Here is a 9,073-nt window from a genome sequence, read left to right as displayed (position 1 = left end):
TAGTATCCTTTTACTTTCACACAGTGGTTCTGTGACTTGTAGCTGTTACATGAGGCAACAGGAATATGCAGCAGAAGACATGGGAGGCATTGCTCATTTCTACTGTTTGAGCCTGGCATTAAGTACTGTGGCACACTACAAAGCTATGTTTTGCTTTCTCTAAGTTCATATATAGCTCAACAGAAATGGGTGCTTTCTTCTGAATCATGTCCAGAAAGAGTTAGGTCATCACTGCAGATGTATAAACGTTAAATTGCAAAACAGCCTATTGGCAAGCTTGATCTGTACTTGGTCTACTGGAAATTGTGTACTGTGAATATTGTTGGTTCATGGCATTCTCTGTGATTACTGCCTGAAAAAAATTATCAACTGTATTGTTCTTCTGAAGATACTGAATATTAAGATGTTGGCCATTGGTGGTCAAATTAGATATTTCCAATTGAAATGTGATATTAGCCTACGTACCAAATTCTGCTTGAGATATCCCTAATTCCTTGCTTCCAAATGAACCAAAAGATTTCCAAATGTAGACAAAATGCAGTTTTGCTTTCTATCTGGACTGTGTTTAATTATCGTCATTTCAGTCAGCATGAGTAAAATGTAGCCATCAGAATCAATAGCAGAACAAGATTTTCATCTGAGATGGTATGTACACCAGCTGACAAATGGGAAATGATGGAAAAGTCTGAACCAGCCAGCCCTTGGCTGATGCTCTTTGCCAGTTTGCAGCAAACCTCAATTCTGTTTGGAGGCCAAAGCTTGTGTCATCTGTGAATGATGATGTCTCTGTGCAATATTTCTCTGTTGTAGTTTGTAACCTCCAGCACTGATATGAGTTACAGAGTTTTGTTGGGCACAGAAGTAGTAATTCATAAAAGATGTGAATTGTAAGCAACAGTAAAATGAACAATAATATTTCTGTTGCAGTTGCGTGATAAGAAAAATTGTGTGTCCTAGAGACTCCGGTTTAAAATTTGCATAAATTACGCAACATTTCTGCTCTGAGCAAAATTTTAAGCCACTATGTGTGCTGGTAATACTGAATATTTATAAAGAACTTTTTAATTTCAAAAGTTTCTAACAAGAATGTTTAATGTTATATGATCAAAGTATTGTATACTGATTCCAGGGAATGTTTGCAGTCCTGTCTCTGAAATGACGAGGATAACTCTGTTGGATGTCCATATAAATAGACACCATACAAATAAATTCCCATATAAAAAAGTCTATCCTCATTAGGAAGCAGAAGCTGAAGATCAAGGATGCTTCGGTGTGACTAGGCATTCCTGTACAAACAGATTCCCTAGTGAAGAGGGCATCTCCAGCATAGCAAATGTCTGATATGAACTTCAGGGACTAAATTTTCAGGAGTGCAGGATGAACAAAGTGCTCATGATTGCACATGAGAAACAGCTTAATATGTGAACAGAAGCATCTTACTGATGGTCTTGGAAATGTCAGGTGGCCCCATCCTATTTTTTCTGCCACTACACTTAATGCTTTGCATTTCATTGCCTCAGATTTGAGGATTTTTGAAGTGTTATTTTCACATGTTAAGCTATCTCCCAGTATTTTTAAAACATGTAAATAATTCATTGTTTAGATGACATAATGAGGGTATCCCTGATGACATGAAAATGCTGCACAAATTTAAGGAAAAGTATATCAAAGTGTAAAAGTGTCAGATGCAATTCATTGGAGTGCTAGACAGTTTACAATAAGACTTTTTAAAAGTAGTTTTTTTCTCTGTGTACTTTCTTAAAAGTAGGAAGACTGTAAGGGAAACAGGTGCTGTTAGTTGTAATGCACACCAGGGGAGAAAATGTGAGTTGACAAATAACCAATTTCATTTCCATTTTAATTTATGATTGTTGGCATCAGAATCCTACGGCTACTCCTTTTGTGCTAAGAATTATTAATCTGAATGGTATTTGTGAGCACACAGAACAATCTGTAAAAAACAATGATACCTAAGTGAATACAGGTATAAATTAGAATATTTTCAGAAAAGAAAACTCACTTAGAAGATCATTTTATTGCTTTCATTTCTAGAGAATATTTTATTTTTTGTTTCTCTCTGCCCTGCTTTTACCTCCCCTGACATTCTTCCTTACTGTTACCATCTCTTCTGTTCATAACCCAAACAAGTATCGCAGCCTGTCTTTAATCTTGGTAGTTTTGTGTAGCCAAGAGCTGATGTAAGGATATCTTGTGGACATCTCTCAGAAGTCAGAAAGTCAAGTATCACTAGTCATCTGACTTGAAGTTATATATTTGAGATGTTTGATTACAGTGGGGCCAAACTAATAATTTTTTGAGTTAATTCAAAGATTAAACTTTCTATTGAATATGCCAAAATGTGCCTTTCTGCATAAGAAGGAGATTAAAAAAATAAATAAATAAACAAACAAACACCATAACTCTGTATAATAAAACCTACTGAACATTTTCAGTTGTTAACACAGCAGTGAAGTATGCTTCATCTTACCCTGAAAGATAAGTATTAGCAGGGAATAAATCCGAAAATAGTGTTTTCAGTCAATAGAAATTACTTGAATGGAGTTCTAAATTCAAGACAAAAGTTGAACACAGTGACACTGCAGCACAAAAACTGAGGCTTTTATTCACAGCTTGCTTCAATTATTTGTGGAAGCACTGAGTGTCTTCACCACCCAGTGTAGCCTTGCTACACTGACAGTAACTTGAACACCAAAGCTCTACTCTCCATTCATCAAGAAATAGGTCCCAGGTTTCTCATGACTCTGGAAAAGTGTGACAGTCTTCTGCCTCTTCCACCTGTTTGTTTTGTTTTGCTTTTGTGGTGCATTTCTATTGTGTTTCACAACTGGAAAAATAATATAGAGAGGAGACCATAGGATCATAAAATCAAAGATTGGCTTCAGTTGGAAGGGACCCCAAGGACCATCGAACATCAACCCTCCCGCCACAGGCAGGGCTGCCAAGCTCCACATTTAATACTAGACCAGGCTGCCCAGTGCCCCATCCAATGTGGCCTTGTACACCTCCAGGGACCATGATATCTTAAGTGAAATTCATTATGCATTTTTCACCTTAAAACAATTATTACAAATTTGAAATTAAGCTAAGTATTTACATTTAAGAAATAAAGTTGCTACCAGATCCAAATGAAACAAAAGAAAATATACTGGGGATAATAGGATTATGTACTTAATACTCACTTAACAGTTATGTAAGAGTTACTAACTCAGTCCATGTGTATTTTCAATTGACCCTTATTATGCTATCTGTAAACATTTACTCTCACTTGTCTGTCTCTCATTTGTTCCTGAACATTAGAAACTCACATCCAAGTGTGAGTCTTGTTTCTGCTATTGGTAGTTTTACGGTTTCTGAAACATACATATATGACTCACAGATGTATATTCCATCAGTTATACTTTGCAGAAAATTATATGTATTAGTAGACAAGACAGTAAAGTGCAACTTTTTCCCTCTAGTAACCATGTGAATCTTTTCAGTTTATTGTTTCTTTCCCAATAGCCAAGTGAAATAGCATTAGAACTAGCTTTGTCAGGAGCACTAAGATACAAATCCATCTGGATTCTATTGTTTATAAATCTGGTAAGTGGGAACAGGAACAGTTTTGATAAAAAGAGCCAGGTTCCTACTGTCAAAATTTTGTGATCCTTCTACCATGAGCAAAGCCCAAGTTGATACAATCTATTACTGTTTGAAATGTAAACTTCATTCTCTGCAAGAAAAAATATATAGAGTTCACAAATTACTTTGTGTGATGTGTTTTCTTAAAAATACCTTTTGTGTACTAAGATAGACTAATAAGGCACAATACAAGACAAGCATTGCTTATACTTTTATTATTTTGATATTATATTTGGTCTCCAGGAACAGTGGAGCTTGTGGCTGTAGTGGAATATGTGCATTCAACAACAAAGATTAATCTCACTCCCCCTCAGGTCAGCAGACATGTCTTGAATGTCATCAACAGGAAATGAATCAGATGCCGTGTGCACCATAATGAAATCCAAGTGAAAAAAGACCATTACAAAATTGTTGCCTCTTGAATTCATATTACCATTCTGGCACTGTTGTGCTCAGGGACAAAAAAAAAGTAAAAGCAAGAAACAAGGACAAAAATCAGGAAAAAAATGTTTAATGGAAGATAAATCTATTGCCAGGAACCTCTAAGTAATCTGAAGAAACCACAGGGCATCCAGTTATACTTCATCCAGATCAAAAACTTGAGCATCTCATGAGGTTAGATATGGGTACGAAAACTGGATGGACTGAAGTACAACTTAATGACTTAATAATGTACTAATATTAGGGAACATTAGTACAAAGTGCAGTTGGAGACAAGTCACCAGTACAGTAGGGACTGAGAATGGGGGCAGTAATGCTAAACTTCTTCATTAGTGAGATGGGTGACAGTTCAGACAGTGCACACTCAGCAAGACTGTAGATGATAAAAAACTGAGAGGAGCAACTAGGATACACCAGATGGGTGTGCTGACATCCAGAAGGAGCTGAACCAAGTGGAAAACTGATCAAAAAGAACAACAAAGGAAACCTTATCTGTGTAGAAATAACCTTAGGCAGAAGTGCAGGTGGAGGAATGACCAACTGGTTGGCAGAAAGCTCAAGCTGAAAATGTCATTCAGACTTTGTTCTCAACTCTTGTTCTATCTTCTTTTATACAGCGTAGAACTCTGAGTGTTGAGCTGAGGTACTGATGTTGATGAAAAAAACATTTTTTATGGCTAACTTTCATTAGATCCAGCTTTTTACCAAGCCACAAAAAGGCCCAGTACAAGGGGAATGGCTCTAACAGATAAGAAAAACAAAGGGGAAACAAGTGGGATGCTTACACTTCATCTAAGTGACTTTGCAAGTTCGTCTTGAACATGCATGTCAGTTGTTAGACAAATTATCTTTTGCTCAGAATTCTTGACAATGATTATCACTCTAGAAGTTCTTCTGTTGTAGGTTTTTCACTCAGAGGTGATAGATAGTATTTACAGTTTTCAGACAAAAAGTAATATAAAATATATTTACTATTTTCAGTCCTCATTATTTCACTGAACAGATTAGGAGTCACTTACTCAGAGTTTTAAAAGTTGTCCAAGAGTGAGAGGTAATTAATTTTTGATTCACGGCCTATTCACTGTTACTTCTGTGTGATTTGATTCTTCTGTATGTTTTAGAAAGGATTTATCTCAGTTTTTATTGTTTAAAAGTTTCTCAGTAAGAAAGCTTCCCTTTTAATGGATGAATAGCCAACAAATCTTCTGCAGGTGCCGCAATATCACCACTGTAAAAAATTTTCCCATTTTCACACCACAGGAAATACTCCCAAATATAATTCTAGCCACATTTGTTCCATGATGAGGTTTACCTTAGAACAAAATCTAGAAGAAAAATGAATGAAGAGACTCAGGAAACTCCAGTACAGGCTTTGCTTTAACTGTCTCAAGTTCAGTACAACTGCACTGAACCAAGTCCTGGGAAATATATTTAGAGCATCTTGGTGTTTATCATAGAATCATAAAATGGCCTGGGTTGAAAAGGACAACAATGATCATCTAGTTTTAGCTCCCCTGCCACGGGCAGGGTTGCCAACCACTGGACCAGTCTGGCTTTGAATACCTCCAGGGATGGGGCATCCACAGCCTCCTTGGGCAACCTGTTCCAGTGTGTCACCACCTTCTGTGTAAAAAATTCCTCCTAATATCTAACTTAAACTTCTCCTGTATCAGTTTAAAACCATTCCCCCTTGTCCTATCACTATCCACCCTTGTTGTTCCCCCTCCTGTTTATATGCTGCCTTCAAGTACCAAAAGGCTGCAGTGAGGTCTCCCCAGAGCCTTCTCCAAGCTAAACAAGCCCAGTTTCCTCAACCTTTCCTCATAGGAGAGGTGCTTAGCCCTCTGATCATCTTAGTAGCCCTCCTCTAGACTGGCTCCAAGAGCTCCATGTCCTTTCCATACTGGGGACTCCAGGCTGGGATGTAGTACTCCAGATGGGACCTCACAAGAGCAGAGAAGAGGAGAACAATCATCTCCCTTTCCCTGCTGGCCACCCCTTTTTTAATGCAGCCCAGAACACAGCTGGCTTTCCAGGCTGCAAGTAAAATGCATGATATCAACAAATATGAATAATGCCATGTGGCACAGAATTTGAAAATCTTGAGAATTCTCTAGAATTCCAGTGTACTAGTGTATTTCTCTTGGACCCCACAGGCTACCTTAGAAGCACAAAGAACTCCCGAATATGTCATGTCCTGTGGAGATAACTGAGGCACCTTGAGGCACCAATGCTACTAATGTTACCAACACTACTTCTATGATCTGATTAGCTTTCTTCCTGTTTCTGATCCATAGGCTCTGCTGATAAGAAGCACAGTATTTTGGTATTGTTTTAGTTGCTCTATGAGATTGTTCCTTGTCTGCAGATATTGTAGCAAAAAATATAGTTTTTCCATACTTCCCATGTTTTATCTGCCAGTCCCACAGGAAAATCTTGGATATCTAAAACAAGAATGAAGGATTATGTTTAGATAAACATATATCTTTTTTAACTGGACACCAGATATTCTGAAAAATAAACCAAAACCTTAGATTTTCCTAAGGCTTGGTTCTGAATATCTAATTTAAAGATTTAAAAACCTTAGATTGCAGTTTCAGGGAAGTGAGACAAGCCCTGGACACTGGGCAGAAGTCTATCTGCCAATTTGGAGATAAATAATTTAAAGGAAAAAATCAGCAACATTTATTTTTCAGGGGATATTAATATATTTAGCAGCATTTGTCTCTAAATCACTCCAAGGTTTAAATTAAAACCTGGAATAATAGCTTCCTTGTATGTTATCCTACAATTTATCCTGCCTATAATAAACTTTCTTCTGTTACTGCCTCCTGAAAACATTGTCATATTAAGGAAGGATGGAAAAGAAAATAATATAAGATTAGAACTTCAAGACTTTCCGTTCCATGTAGTTTTATTACTTTTTAAGAAGTTTATCAAAGTTATAAATTGAAAAAAAGAGAGAGAGAGAGATACAGCAGAAGCAACTAATAACAAAAAGCGCCAGAAGTTACAGGTCAGTGTTTCAGTTTCAGCTCTAATAAATCATGTTAATTGAAGGGGTGATATTCAATCTTTAGTTATTAAACTCACTACTTTCTGGTATAGGCACTCTTCATGTTGTGATTTTTGTCTAACTATATGTATGGAAAGATAAGTTAAGATGCCACAACAGAAGAAAATACAAGTGAAGAAAAAAAATAATTAAATAAATAAAAAAGACAAAGAAAAGGGCAAATCCCAATTACACAGGTCTACTAACAATTCCATAAATCATTATATGCTGCTTGACCTTGGTGTCATTCCCTGCAGAAATGGTTCCCTAATCTGCATTCCTTTCACTCCCCCCAAAAAAACACAGAAGGAAAGGATGACTTCAGCTTAAACTTCACTATCATTTCTTCCTCACATGAACATTTGTTGAAGCAGTTACAAAGGGCTAAAAGAATTTTATCACTCTATCCTTGTTGTAGAATAACAGATTTCCACCACTTTATTTCTGTACACAGAAACTTTATCTCCAGGCCTATGTCTATCACACAATTATACAGAAAACCTCCCTTCACCTAGCATAAGTGTCCTGCCATCACTGAGTTGCCATATATTTTTCAGCATGATGGTTGGTTTTAAGCTTTTATGGGACAGTACTTATTGCTTCCTTTGATCTCTAAAATATTAGGAATGGAAACACTGATTTTTTTGTTTGTTTGTTTGTTTGTTCTCTGCCTGAATTCATAACTCATATATATGTACACATACATAGAGTGCAAGCAAAAGAGAGTGAGAGGGAGGCAGGAGGAAGGGAAAAGGAAGGGAGGCAGACAGATGGAAGAGAGATGGAATGACAGATGGAAAGACAGGCAGAGAAAGAAAGACAGACAGAGGAAGAAAGACGGAAGGAAAGAGAAGAAAGAAAGAGAAAAAAGGAAGAAAAAAGATTAACAGTAAAGTCCAAGTACTGAGATTTATTTCTCTGTTTTCTCCAGACCATTTATTAAAACAACAACAACAACAACAACAAAAAACGGAGAGAGAAACAAAGAAACAACTCAGCTTAACAGTTACCCAAAAGTTTCTTCTGGATAGAGCATTTAAAGAAAGAATTGTGCACCACTTCCGCCAACCAGCAACAGCCTGTAATATATTCTGCCAAAATAGAAAAAAATTACAAAATTTTTTGGATGTGGTTAGTAACCGATATGAAAATGTATCCAAGTCAAATTTCATGCAATGAAATCTGGTCATTGGGCATTTCCATTCATTGTCACTGGAGAAGAATAGACAGTAAGAAGGAATTTTTCAAGATGGCAAAGTATTGACTAGTGATGCCTTTTATTTCTAATCAGTCTGAAAACCAAAGTGACATTGCATGTGCTGAACTACAGAGGGAGATCTGATAGATCATGATCCATAGGTGCACACATTATTTTCAGTTACTTTTAAGTTTTTCACTGAAAAAAGTATGATCAGGAGTGGCTGTTCTAATCCGCATACGCTTCTCCGAAACTGTAATGGCACTGAAAGAGCGTGAGAACAAATGAGTTAACTCAGATCAAGAAACTGAGAACTCTGTCTGTGTTGTACAGATAGATTACCAAACTGATATCAGAAGCAAGTTAAGTAAATTTAATCTTGTCAAAACAGAGCAAATGAGAATTCATAGTAAAACTGAAGTTAAATTAGGGATTTATTTCAAATTACATGAATTGATTGTTGCTGATTTCCTAGAATTAAGTGTGAAAATAGTACTAAGATATGCACATGTTCAGTTTGCCTTGTTTTCAGAGCTCCTAGGTCAAAGAGTTAATCAAAACAAGAGAATATGTTGAGTTTTCACTGGAGGCAATTACTACCTGAATTTCTGGAAATCAAAACACAATTGGGATGGGACCACCCACGTAAGCTTGGAAAAAATATATCTATATACCACAAACTTAAACTGAAAGTAAGAGCCTGGTGTGAGAAGGACATTTGGAAGGTCTAAAATGCA

The sequence above is a fragment of the Coturnix japonica genome, chromosome 1, assembly GCF_001577835.2.
Source record: "Coturnix japonica isolate 7356 chromosome 1, Coturnix japonica 2.1, whole genome shotgun sequence".
Lineage (NCBI taxonomy): Eukaryota > Metazoa > Chordata > Aves > Galliformes > Phasianidae > Coturnix > Coturnix japonica.
The sequence above is the reverse complement of the archived record's forward strand: the minus strand, read 5'-3'. Positions refer to the sequence as shown.